General features: G+C 45.1%; 1 long non-coding RNA gene across 3 annotated transcripts; it reads left to right on the forward strand.

Moving 5' to 3' along the window:
• The first annotated feature begins 25 nt into the window (after positions 1-25).
• Positions 26-9,403, forward strand: LOC116875957. 3 transcript variants are annotated; one of them, XR_004384294.1, is made up of 3 exons: positions 26-141; positions 4,398-4,482; positions 8,707-9,403. It is a non-coding gene; the product is annotated as an uncharacterized LOC116875957 (long non-coding RNA). The 3 variants fall into 3 exon arrangements; XR_004384295.1 differs by having other exon boundaries at positions 9,114-9,403; XR_004384293.1 differs by lacking the exon at positions 8,707-9,403 and adding an exon at positions 6,538-6,727.
• Positions 9,404-13,940: the final 4,537 nt, after the last annotated feature.

Genomic DNA, 13,940 nt, shown 5'->3' on the forward strand with positions numbered 1-13,940 from the left:
GTAGCGACAAAGCAAGTAGGGGAAGGGACTTTTCACTCGGGAATGCTCAGAACCGTCCCAGGACTGCCTTGAGAACCTGCACAAAGGGACGGCCTGAGACCTGCAGGCCCTCGGGTCAACAGCCAGTCTTGAACTGGAGAGGTGAGGAGCCAGAGGGGCAGGCCGGCCAGGACTAAGAATACAGGAGCTCAGAAACAAGCAAACAAAAACTATTCATAAGAAGTCCCAGGAAACAAACTGAGGGTTACAGAGGGAAGGGGGGTGGAGGGAGGGGGTAGCCAGGTGATGGGCGCTAAGGAGGGCATGTGTTGTGATGAGCACTGGGTGTTACAACTAACGAGTCGCTGAATACTACATCAGAAACTAATGATGTTACTATATGCTGGCGAACTGAACATAGTAAAAAAAACTTAAAAAAAACAACAACCAAAAACTGTTCATAAGAAGCACTAAAAGGTGAGAGGGTGCCTGGCTGGTGCAGTTGGTGGAACAGTCACCTCTTGATTTCGGGGTTGTGGGTTCAAGCCACAAGAGATTGGGGTAGAGATTATATACACTGGGTGTATATACCTTAAAACAAAAAAAGTCCTTAAAGGTGAACACAGGCCTGGACCTTCCAGATTGCAATTAGACTGCTAAGTAGCTATCCTTAGAACTTTGTCATATTGATTTAACAAACCAACATAGAAAGCAGAAGACGAAAACCATGTCAAAAGTTAATTTTTAGGGGCCCCTGGATGGCTCAGTCGGTTAAGCATCCAACTCTTGATTTCGGCTCAGGTCATGATCTCAGGGTCTTGGGATTGAGTCCTGTGTCGGGCTCCCTGCTCAGCAGGGAGTCTCCTTCTCCCTCTATTGCACCACCCCCCAGCCCACTCGTGCTCTCTCTCTCTCAAGTAAATAAATAAAATCCTTTTTTAAAAAGTTAATTGTTAATAACCTCCTAAATAGTCTTATTTAATTTTTTTTTTAATTTGAACATAGTTGAACCAGTGTTCCATTAGTTTCAGGTTTATGACTTAGTGAGTATGGTATCTCTGTATGTCATGCTGTGTCTAAGTAGCTTTTTCGGGGTTCTCTTTTAAGGTTTTTCTTTTTAAGATTTTATTTATTTATTTGACAGAGAGAGAGTCAGTGAGAGAAGGAACATAAACAGGGGGAGCGGGAGAGGGAGAAGCAGGCTTCCTGCAGAGCAGGGAGCCCAACACAGGGCTCGATTCCAGGACCCTGGGATCATGACCTGAGCCGAAGGCAGACCCTTAACACCCAGGCACCCCCTAAATAGTTTTAATTAGCCAAATACTGTAGCCTGACATAGCTGGAGGGATGTATTGATAGCACAGTGAACATCAGTAGAGACAAAATGGACCAAAAATTTCAACATACACTGAACCACTGCGGTCAAGGAAAGGCTGTTAGGTTGTGAGAGAGAAAACAAGGGTTTAGCCTCAGCTGTTGCTAACTGGCCCTATGACTCTATCAGGCAGAAATACATTCAGCGGCAGTTAAGAGAACATTCAGTTAGCAGTAAGCTAAATAAATAATATAGTTTGTTTTTCTCACTTGGTAAGTCCAGAGGTGGGCCATCCAGGGTTGGGCATCTGTTAGGAAGCCACCCAGAACATCTGACCCGTCTATATTTGTGTCCCACCATCACCCATGTGTGGCCTTGGTGCTCATGGGTACAAGATGGCAGCTGGACCAAGTTCCAAGCAGAAGACTAGGAGCAGAGCAAAAGAGGCTGCGGCCTCCAGCTGCACTTGCCTTTTTGAAAAAGTTGCCCCAGGAGTCTTTCATTGAGAGATGACTAGGGTGAGGGAGCTGGATTTGCCAACCAACATTAATTACCACAGTGACCTCAGACATACACACAGATCTTAATACAATATCAAGACTAGGGAAGCTTCAAAACCTATGTATACATCTCAGCTCTCTGAATCCTAGCCTCCTCATCCGTAGAGTGTATGGGATGTACTATGGGCATTCTGGGCAGGACGGTTCATTACTGTGGGGCTCTCCTGCAGACGGCAGGACACTACACATCTCTGATCTCCAGGTACCAAATGCCAGGATCCCCCTGCCCCCACAACTGTGATGAAACCAGATAGGCCTCTGCTGGTTTGCAGATGCCTCCGGGTTGGGGTGATGCATGGGAGGGGACTGTCTTGTGGGATTGGAAGCCACTGTCCTAGATCATGTCTAGTCTACAACTGTCTGATTCTCTCTAGCCTTTTTCATAAAAGCGAGTTAGTTTTTGAAGACGTGGTTACCCAGCAGGAATATAGATCCCTATTTTCTATCTCATGGTGGGCTGGTATTCCTTTATCTCCTCACCGCTACCTTTATTATTTTCCTTTTTTAAAAAATTAATATATAATGTATTATTGGCTTCGGGGGTACAGGTCTGTGATTTATTAGTCTTATGCAATTCACAGAGCTCACCACAGCACATACTCTCCCCAATGTCCATCACCCAATCACCCCAACCCTCGCACCACCCTCCAGTCCAGCAACCCACAGTTTGTTTCCTGAGATTAAGAATCTCTTATCGTTTGTCTCCCTCTCTGGTTTCATCCCATTTCATTTTTTCCTCTCTTCCCCTATGATCCTCTGCCTTGTTTCTCAAATTCCACATATCAGCAAGATCATATGATAACTGTCCTTCTCTGATTGACTTATTTAGCTTAGCATAATACCCTCTAGTTCCATCCATGTTGGTGCAAGTGGCAAGATTTCATTTTTGATGGCCGCATAATATTCCATTGTGTGTGTGTGCGTGTGTGTGTGTGTGTGTATAGATATAGATATACATACACATATATATGTATGTCTCTCTCTATATATATATATACATATATATCTCTAGAGATATATGTATATCTCTATATCTATCTCTAGAGATATATATGTATATATATATATCTACCACATCTTCTTTGTCCATTCTTCTGTCGATGGACCTCTAGGCTCTTTTCTTAGTTTGGCTACTGTGGACATTGCTTCTCTAAATCCTTATTGCTACTTTTAGACAATTACATTTTACCTTGCTGAAAGGCCCTCCTCCTCCTCTGAGGCCCATGTTATCCACCACCATCAGATTCTTCTCCCACTTGCTCCAATGATCCATCTATTTCCAGATCATTCCTCCACGTCCTCTAGACCTTCCACTCCAAGCTTTGCCTTCCTCCTCGGTGACTTTTAGATCCATATGGATGGTCTTGCCTGGACTTGACCTCCTGACTTCTAATGCCCTTTACTCTTTCTTTCCTTGTCACCCACACAATGGATGGACCTCAGCACTTGCCATACTGTGAACTACTTAAATTTAACCTTAAACTTGACCAGCTCCCTCTTGGACCACCACTTTCAGTACTTCCATGTTCTCATTCCCTTTGTCCCATTCTTCCTCCTAATGTTGATATGTGAATTTTACTCCAAGGTAGCATCCCCTTCCTAGCTGCACACCTTCTCCACACAGCTTCTGGACAAGCTGGTCCATCCCTCCTGTATTCCCCTGATCTTCACCTCATCCTCCTGGTAAAACCCCAGCCCCAGCTCTAGCTGCTTTTCTGCCCTCTGACTCCTACACTTGAGCAGCTGAACACCCACGCGAAGTGTTGCCATGACAACCGGGTGGTGAGCCGCTGGTCCCTCTACTCGTCCTTGTCAGCCCTCTTCTGTTCCCTACCTTATCACCTCGCCTGTCATTCTCACTCTCAGCAGATAACTTCACTCCTACTTGACAGTGAAAATAGAAGCCATCAGTCAGAAGCCCCCTCAACTTCCTGTCCCCACTGCCACCCCACTAAAACACTTATTTTTATCTGCACTCATCCTTTCCTCCCTTTTATTGTGGGAAAAGTTTCCTTCCTGTGGTTAATCCCTCCACCTGAGCCCTGCATCCCGATAGCTCCAGCCTCCTCAGGGACCTCGGCTCTCAAAGTTCTCTCTCTGCTCCTACAGCATCGCCACGTGGAAAGCTCTCCCATGTTCTCAAACACAGTGTTCTCCAGACCCCACGTTCCCATCTCCACTGTGCAAACTTCCCCTTCCCTCTTTTCCTTTGCAGTCGGAGTTCTCCACCTTTTTCACACCAAGGATGCCTTTGGCTGTCTGGTGGATAATGTTCTTGAAAGCCTGAAATATGCATGGAACTTACCATGAACACCAATGACTGCAAATGCAGTTGTTACAATAGATTTTAAAAATTTGTGACACCATTATACATGCGCTGCTTTCTTTTGTTCTTGGCTATCCTTTGTTAATGCATTAAATAGCAAAATCTTGAAGTGGGTCTAAAAGAACTCCTGTATTTTTATGTAGTGATTATTATAAACACTATTTTGCAACATCTGTGTCAACTATAATGTGAATTAAAACAGCTGTGATTTTTACAGGTGACAAAGTCACAGTTACTACTAATACTACTGAAGATTGATGCCTGCAGACATAATTGAAGAGGAGACGATAGTTTAATTAGAGGTAGGTGAAAAATCAAGGTGTAATTTTTTTCCCATCCAAGTTCGTGGGTCCCGTGAATTCTTTTCTTTTTTTTTTTATAGATTTTATTTATGTATTTGACAGACAGAGATCACAAGTAGGCAGAGAGAGAGGAAGGGAAGCAGGCTCCTCGCTGAGCAGAGAGCCTGATAGGGCGCTCAATCCCATGACCCTGGGATCATGACCTGAGCTGAAAGTAGAGGCTTTAACCCACTGAGCCACCCAGGTGTCCCGTCCAGTGAATTCTTTCCATAGATGCCTTGGAGGGGACCTGTGGGCACCAGATTAAAATGCTTGTTTTAAAGCCCATCTTCTCTGCTCACCTCCTTATCTTCCATTTGTGTCTCAATTTTATGATTCTCCAAATAGCCATTAGTGCCAACTATGTATAACAGTAAGTAATCTTTTGCAATCTGGTTTTCATGGCACAGGGTCATGGCCCCATGGCCCGGGGTCAATATCCTCACCAAAGTTACCAATGGTCCCCTAAATGTGAAGGTACCTTTTCCATCTCCATATTACTCCAAATCATTTCCTCCGTGGAATTTTCTCCTTTCCTATGGCTGCACCTTGAGCGGCAATTAAAAAACAGAATCCAAATCATATAGCTTAAACCATAAGGAAAAATATATTCTACATTTTAAAAAAAGATTTTATTTATTTATTTGGGACGCAAAACAAGGTTTTATTGAGCAATAGGAAAGTATATTGAATGATAGTACAAAGCTCCAAAAGACAGAAGGGACCCAAGAGGGTTACCTATTTATTTATTTTAAAAAAGAGAGAGAGTTCATGCTTCTGTGAGCAGGGGGAGGGGCAGAAGGAGAGGGAGAGGAGAAGGCAAGGAGAGGGGAGGGAGAAGAAGAGGGAGAGAATCTCAAACAGGCTCTTGTGCTGAGTGAGGAGCCTGATGAGGGTCTCGATGAGTAGCTGGATCTCACGACCCTGAGATCATGACCTGAGCTGAAACCAAGAATCTGACACTTAAGTGACTGAGCCACCTAGGCCCCCAAAATAAATCCTACCTTTTAAGAAGTCCAGCTACAAAGCTGATCCAGGGCTGATCAATTTCATGGCTTAGCAATGTCATCCGGGACCCAGGTGCCTTCCGTCTTTTTGCTCTCCCACCTCACCATGATGGCTTATCCTCAAAGATGTTCTCCTCTACACCTTAAAGAACAACTGTAGCAGTTCCAGGTGCCATGCCCAAATGTGATAACATGCAGCTAAAGAACAGGGTGTATCTCTTCCTGTATGTCTATTTCTAATCCGGGAGGAGACCTTCCCCAGGAGCCCCCAGAAGTCTTTCCTCACATCACATTGGCCTAAATTGCATCATATGTCCCTTCCTAAATCAGTCCCTGGCAAGGAAACTGTGATGACCATAACTGGCTTGGATTAATCAGGATTCACTGCCAAACCACTTGGAAGAAGGGTGGAATGCAGAACAAAACCAGGGCTCTGCCAGAAGTGAACAGGCAATCCAACCTCATTGATACACACTAGTTTTTCTTCTGCTTTTTGCTGGCTCCTTCCTTTTGTCTTTGCAATGCATTCCTCCTTCCCACCCCGTTAAGTGTTGTATTGTGTCAGATTCTCTTCCTGTCCTTTTCCAGTCTGGGACCATCCCACCCCACAAATTCTTGCTAAACGACCCTATTTACCCCTATGGCTTGAACTGCCACTTGGGTATGCCTCACTCTCCACCTAGAATTCGCTCCTTAGCTCGAGACCCGTGAATTCTCTGTCACCTCCTGGGACCCTAGCTCCATCTGGATATTCCCAGGCCTCTCAAACTCAACCTGTGCATCCACGTTCTTCCTGAATTCCCTGTGTTTCGGTCATCACCCTGGGACTGAAATCTGTCTGCTCATACTCCTTTCTCTCCTTTACCCCCATTGCAGAATCCATCATCTTAAACTCCTACAGAGTCTCCCCACTCAGTGTCTCTAGAATCGGTCCCCTCTTCTCCAAACTTGGGCAGGGACCTGCTCCTTTCAGGGCTGTGTGGTAACCTTGCCCCTTGCTTTATTCCAGAATACCTGTGTCACTGATACCGGAGGAATCCTTCTCTAGCCTAATTCAGCAACCTTCATCAGCTTCCTGTTTTGCACGGCACATCTCGTCTGGTCCTGGCTGACTTCTCCATTTCACTACCTGACACTTTCCTCCTTCACCCTAAACTCAACATGCCACCTCTCACATCCAGCCCGCACACATGCTGCTGCTTCCCTATCATCAGACCCCTCAACTCGTGCACATGCGCATACACACACACACACACACACATCTTTTTTTCCTCCGTGTGCACTCCAAAATACTTTCATTTTTTTTGACAAAACTTATTTTTGTCACCTACCATGTGTTAGCCACCTTACCATGCTGATGACAGCTCTATCTTATCTTTCTTAAAAATGGCTCCCTTGGGGTGTGTGGGTGGCTCAGTTGGTTAAGCAACCACCTTTGGCTCAGGTCATGATCCTGGAGTCCCGTGATCGAGTCCCACATGAGGCTCCCTGCTTGGTGGGGAGTCTGATTCTCCCTCTAACCTCTCCCCTCTCAGGCTCTCTCTTTCAAATAAATAAATAAATAAAATCTTTTTAAAAAATGACTCCTTTGTGTTCCTTAATAAGGATCGCTGTAAGTTTATTTAAACCCACCCCCTGGATGGATACATGGACAGCCAGGTTGCTTTCCAGCATTATAAACCCCTTGTAGCACCCATCCCTATATATACATCTTTGTGCATATGTCCCAGCATGCGTGCCTAGCTATTAAGGATTCGGGTGATTCCTGGAAGTAGAATTGCCAGTCAAAAGTTATGTGATTTTACATACCAAGAGAATAGCCAGTTTACCCTCCAGAATGTATCCATTTAAACTACCACCAATATAAAAATACTGTATTAAAGCATCTATTTCTCAGAACCTTCATCAACACTAAATATCTTTAAATTTTTGCTTATCTAATATTTTGCCTTAAATTTGAATTTTTCTGATTACTAGTGAGACTGAGTATCATTTTACATTTTTATTTATCATGAACCCTTTCTTTTACCTATTTTTTTTGACTATTCATTCTCCTCCTCCTCCTTCTTCTTCCTCTTTTTCCTCTCCTTCTTCTGCCTCTCCTTCTCCTCCTTCTTCTTCTTTTTTATTAAGAAACCCTCCCCTAGGAAGCCTGGGTGGCTTACTCGGTTGCCTTTGGCTCAGGTCACGATCCCAGGGTCCTCGGATGGAGTCCCACATCAGGCTCCCTGCTCTGCAGGGAGTCTGTTTTTCCCTCTACCCTTCCCCTGCTTGTGATCTCTCTCTCATTCTCTCTCTCTCTCAAATAAATAAATAAAATCTTAAAAACAAAAAACAAGAGCTCCAACTCACAACCCTGAGATCAAGAGTCAAGTGCTCTACCAACTGAGTCAGTCAGGTGCCCCCTTGTTTGTTCTCTTCCTCATTTGTATCCTCCTCCATTTTCTTCACCTGGCCCATTCCTACCAAACATTCAAGGCTCAGGCCAGGCACCACCTCTTTCAAAATAGGTTTCTCCAATTCTCCAATTCTCTGGCCTCTCCCTGCACCCACCCCCAACATAAGCCCCCTGCTCTGCACTCTGTGCTGACCTTGCTCTGTGTTTATCTCCTCCACAAGGCCATGGACACAGGGGTCTGTTACCTCTGTTTCCCCTATTCATATAAGTGTGCCCTGGTGTCGTATAGATACATAACAAAAGAATGAAACAATGAGCAAACGATCCACAAACAGGATCACTTTTAGGGTTATTTCTTTTTTGCTATTCCTTGAGAAAACAATACAGAATTAAATAGCCTATTTTGTTTGTTTCCTAAGGAAGATGAATTTCACGTAACTCCATACAAAAAGCTTCAGCTCTTCACCTGCATTGTTTTAATTTTCTCTTGGCTTCATTTTGAAGGTTAACCCCCCCCCTCCACGGGGGAATGGGATCCCAGTCTCAGGGCTCTAACTAGCTGTCTTCCTCCTCGTCCCTGACACACCCTCCTTTCCCCACCTCACACCTCTGCCTCTTTGCTTCCCCAACATAACTGTGCTCCAGGAGGCCAAGTGTCCAGGAAAGGCCAGAATGGAAGGTGCAGGCAAGGTAATGTTTTATTCAACCTGGAATATCAAATACAAGCTTAGGACATTTAACAGATTTGGTAGTTTACAAATGTTGCATTTATTATCCAAGGCAAACCAAAGCCTCAAAGGAATGCCACATCCCACTTCATTATTATCGCCTGCATCAGAGAACATGGAGCCAAGCAAACTGAACTCAGTACTCAATGATCAAGCCATGGGTGATGACCTTGAGAGCCTGAATCTGAAACCCATGAGAAAGACCCTGAACCTGGTCCTTTTGCTCAACCTCAGTAGAAGGGAGATCCGAAACCGAATCTGTAGGATGGTGACAAATAATCCAGGTTTTAATTTGTTGAAATTTATCCGAAGCAACTACTCATTTTGCTTTTACCCTGAATAAGATGTTTCATCTGTAGCAACAGCTAAGCTATCCTTCAGTTCTGACTACGCCTAGGGGTGATCATAACAGCGGCTGGTGCATGTTGAATGTTTTCTATGAGCCTGGCACTGTGGTAGATGCTCCTGTATCATCTCTTGGAACCAACAACGTGCACGGGTCAGTTCTCAGCAGAAATGGGAATAACCTGCTCATAACTGGGAAGATTTACGTTCAGCTCTGCCCACACGCGTGTCTCCAACCCATTTCTACAGGTAAGAAGGAGCCTCTGGCTGGCCAGAGATGGCTTCTTCGAGGAAACCCACCTTTGCAATTTCCCAACTCAGATCAAGTCACGAGTTCTAACCTGTTTGCCTATAAACTAGGATTTGAAGGAAGTTTTCCCACTTCTGGGAGACTAGCAGGAGGAGCAAGGCATAAGAAAAGGTTGAAATTAAACTCCCTCATTTCACAAGTGCTTGCAGCTTATTATTATTATTTTTTTAATTTTTAAATAAGATTTTATTTCTTGTTTTGACAGAGAGAGGTGGAGCGAGAACAGGAACAAAGCAGGGGAAGCAGCAGAGGGAGAGGGAGAAGCAGGCTTCCCACTGAGCAGGGAGTCCCATGCTGGGCTCGATCCCAGGACCCTGGGATAACAACTTGAGCCTGAGCAACCTAGGCGCCCTGACAGCTTATTATGTTAAAGGAAGCAGACAGTCATTCCAGACTCACAAGGCGGGAGGGCTGGCAAGTTTGCTCTTATCCTTAAAGCCTTCCTCTTCACCTGGGCACTTTGGGAGGGCCTAGCAGAGCCTCTGAAGACAGCCAGCCCTTAGGAACAGCTCTGACAGGGGAAGGGAGCCCCATGGAGGAGCTCAGACTTCAAAGGGAGCACCTAGACCCTCCCTGAAAGGGTGAGGCTGCCAGTCCGCCTGGGGGACACCCCAACAGCCCAAATGGAGAAAGTGGGCTGGGAGGCTGGGGTGGGGTGAGGGGAGGGAAAGTGAGCAAAGGCCTGGGAGGGGACGGGCATGGGGCAAGCCAGAGTCTTCTAAAGAAGCCTAGAGGATTCTTGGCAGCCAGGGCTGGAAGGTGGCCGAGTTCTCATAAAAAAAGAGAAAGTGAGAGAGAAAAGAAAACAAAAAACTTCGTCTGAGCATGACTCTTGGCCGTGGTGCCTTTGCCAGCGCCTCTGCAGCAGCTCCCAGAGAGAGCCTGCCAGACAGGGACAGACAGACAGCCCAATGGAGCAGAAGAACAGCCAGAAGCCAGCCCCGCACCAGAGTGGGGACTTAGAAAGTTCTGGGGCTGAGGGGTCCTGCACCCACTCTTCAGCAATTGGCTTGGAGACCACTGGCCATCCATATGGAAGAGATAAAGTGGATCCCTATCTTACAGCAGGCTTCCAAATAAGTTCCAGATGAGCTAAAGACCTACAGGGTGTTTTGTTCAGGACAAATTATGCTCAGAGACTAAGTTTGTCTTTGCCAATAATTTATTTAACACAGGTCCACTGTAACAATTATAACTTATAGTAATAATATTTCACAAGCCAAGCATACAGGATATTGTCTCTTAATACACCAATAAAGAAATAACATATTCCAAACCAATGATGGATTAGTTACATTATTTTTCCAGGCAAAGGGGAGATGAAAGCAATAAAGACCAGTATTAGTTGGGGTGTACCTTTCTACGAGTTGGTTTTGGGTAGTGTCACTCCTTCCAACTAAAAGCTGGATATCAGCTGCCTGCTTAGGTCCCTCGCTGCTGGGGCACGTAGCTAGCGGGAGTGTTGGTGCCAGTGTTGACAGGCAAGGTGGCTGCTCTGAAGACTGTTACTGCAGGGTCTGCCACACAACTTGTACCACCACTGCCTAGGAAGGATAGCCTCACTAAGGCAGAAGCAGATGTCCCTTCTCTTCCTGAGACTGCCGCGTGGTTTAACACCACGGCTGACCAAGGTAGCCTGGCCACACAGGAGTAAGTAAGTATCTCACAATCTCCAGAGAACTATTTAGATCAGCAAAGAGTAGCCTTGTGCAGACCAAACACTTTTGAATGGCTGGTCATACCTCTTGGTTTTTAAAGTTTAAATGACCGTGTGGTGGACATAATGGCCGCCCGTTACTATGTATGGTGTCTAGAGTTCGATAAGAAAGTGCTAATATCCAGCTTCAAAACAATTTCACGAAAACAAGTTCAAGCCACAAACGACTTGTCCAAAGCAAGTTTTCAAAAACATGGATTTGAAATCGCAACAAGTCAGGACACAACACAGGAAAGAAACAAAACTACTATGGGGCATTTGGAAGAAAACATAAAAGGACAGGTTTATGATACTGGGAAAGGGGAAGATTTCTTTAACAAGGTATAAAACGCACCAAGCAGAAAGGAGTAGTAGAATAACTGTCTACATTAAAATCTTCTCTATCCCAAAAGACACCAGATGCAAAATATAAAGACAAGCCATAGGGGCACCTGGGTGGCTCCGTTGGTTAATTGTCTGCCTTTGGCTTGGGTCATGACCTTGGGGTCCTGGGATCAAGCCCCATATCAGACTGCTTGGTTGGTGGGGAGCTTGCTTCTCCCTCTCCCTCTGCCTTCTGCTCCCCCTGCTTGTGCTCTCTCTCTCTTGCTATCTCTCTCCATGTCAAATAAATAAAATCTTAAAAAAAAAAAGACAAGCCATATCTGTGACTCATACAACCAAGAAAAAAAAATCGTAGAATATCTTATTATGTCTAAAAAAAATAACCCAATAGAAAAATGGGCAAAGGATATGTATAGGCAATTCTGAAAGGTCTAACAACCATAACAAATCAAATCAACCTCCCTTGTGACCAGATTGTGTGGAAATTACAGTCATGAGATCTCACTGAGCAGCCATGGGATGGACAAAAATTAAGATCTGATAACCCAAATGTGGATGCAGGTGTAAGGAAATGGAAACTCCTTCGCTGGTAAGAGTGTAAACTGGTACATCCATCTAGGAAAAAAATATATGAAAACGTGTAAAGCCTTCTAAAGAAGATGCATATGCCAGTGGTAGAGATAGTCTCCTTCATGTTCAGAAGTGACTGATCTGTATTCATTCTACGTAACAGGGGATAAGTAGAAACAATCTAATCACCCCTGTGTGGGAAAGCTATTTCATTCGTCCAATGAAATACTATAAAGCAGTTAAAAACGATGAAAAAAATCTACACATATCAACATTGCTGAATCACAAAAATCTAACATAGGGTGAAAAAAGCAGGTTACAAAAGGCTAGTATACTCTGATAGCATTTACATACATTTTTAAAACAAAAAAGTATACAATAAAAATATAAAATCATGCTTGTATGTTTTAAACTTTAATATTTATTTATTTATTTGTCGGAGACAGAGAGAGCACATAAGCAGGGGGAGCAGCAGACTGAGGGAGAAGCAGCCTCCCCGCTGAGCAAGGAGTCTCATGCGGGGCTCAATCCCAGGACACTGGGATCATGACCTGAGCCAAAGGCAGACGTTTAACGGACTGAACCACCCAGGCCTTCCAAAACTTATCTGTAACTTAAAATAAAACAGAGGGGCACCTGGGTGGCTCAGTGGGTTAAGCGTTCAGTTCTTGATTTTGGCTGAGGTCTTGATCTCAGGGCCACTTATTAGGGAGTCTGCTTGAGATTCTCTCTCTCCCTCGCTCTCTGCTCCTTCCTGTCCTCTCTCTCTCTCTCAAATAAATAATCTTTAAGAGAATTAAAAAAAATAAAACCACAATGAGATACCACTTCACACTCGTTAAGATAGCTATTATAAAACAAAACAAAACAAAAAAATAGAAAGTAACAAGTGTTGGTGAGGATGTGGAGAACTTAGAACCTTATGCACTGCGGGTGGGAAAGCAAAATAGTGCTGCCACTATAGAAAATGGTGCAGCAATTCCTCAAAAACGTAAACATAGAATCACCATATCATCCAGCAATTCTGCTCTTGGGTGTCTACTCAGAATAATGAACAACTGAAAGCAGGGACTCAAACTTATTTGCACAACCATGTTCATGGCAGAATTATTCACAGTAGCCAATAGGTGGAAGCAACCCTGGGGCTTCTACATTCTACATTCTACAGATAAATGGATAAACACAAAATGTGGTATATACATGCGATGGAATATTATACATCCTTAAAAAATTCTGACACTGCTACAACACGAAGTTACCGCGAGAACATTATGCTAAGTGAAATAAGCTAGACACGAAATGGCAAATACTATAAAATACCACTTATAAAAGATGCCTGGTCAAAATCACAGAGACAGAAAGTAGGCTGTTGATGGAGAGTTACTATTTAATGGTACAGGGTTTCAGTTTGGGAGGGTGACAAAGTTCTGGGGATGAATGACAGTGACGGTGGCACAACAGTCGTTATGCCACAGAACTGTACACTTGAAAATGATTAAAATAAATTTTGTGCTAGGTATATTTAACTTAAAAATAGACATTGAAAAAAGACTGGCTTGAATCCAGCCCCTCTGTCCAAAAGAGCCACCAGCCTACTCATCTACCCGCAACGCCCCGCAGAAGGGGTCCTCCTGGACCTTCCCTCCCCGACCCCCCCCCCCCCCCCCCCCGCCCCCCCCCGCCCCTCCCCGCCCCCACACCCAGGTCACTACCTCCGCAGCCCCAGCGAGTCTCACCGCGCAGGCGCGGAGCTGGGGTGGGGGAGCAGAAGGGGGCGTGGCCTCACACTGCGCCTGTGCCGAATTCCAGCTGTAAGTGCTGTGGGGGAAATGATGTCCAGGTTGGGCTCCCCGGCCCGGCGGCAGCGGGGAGGCCTGCGCTGCACACGCGCAGACCGAGCAGTCGCGTCAAAAGACGAAGAGAGCGCGCGCTCCGCACGTCCCGCGAGCCCGGCTGCCAGGCGTTCGTCTCCGCTGTGACTCCCGCGGGGCAGGGCTGGCGCGCCCACGTCTGAAGAGCC

This window comes from Lontra canadensis, unplaced genomic scaffold, assembly GCF_010015895.1.
Source record: "Lontra canadensis isolate GAN:19392208 unplaced genomic scaffold, GSC_riverotter_1.0 scaffold43, whole genome shotgun sequence".
Classification (NCBI taxonomy): Eukaryota; Metazoa; Chordata; class Mammalia; order Carnivora; family Mustelidae; genus Lontra; species Lontra canadensis.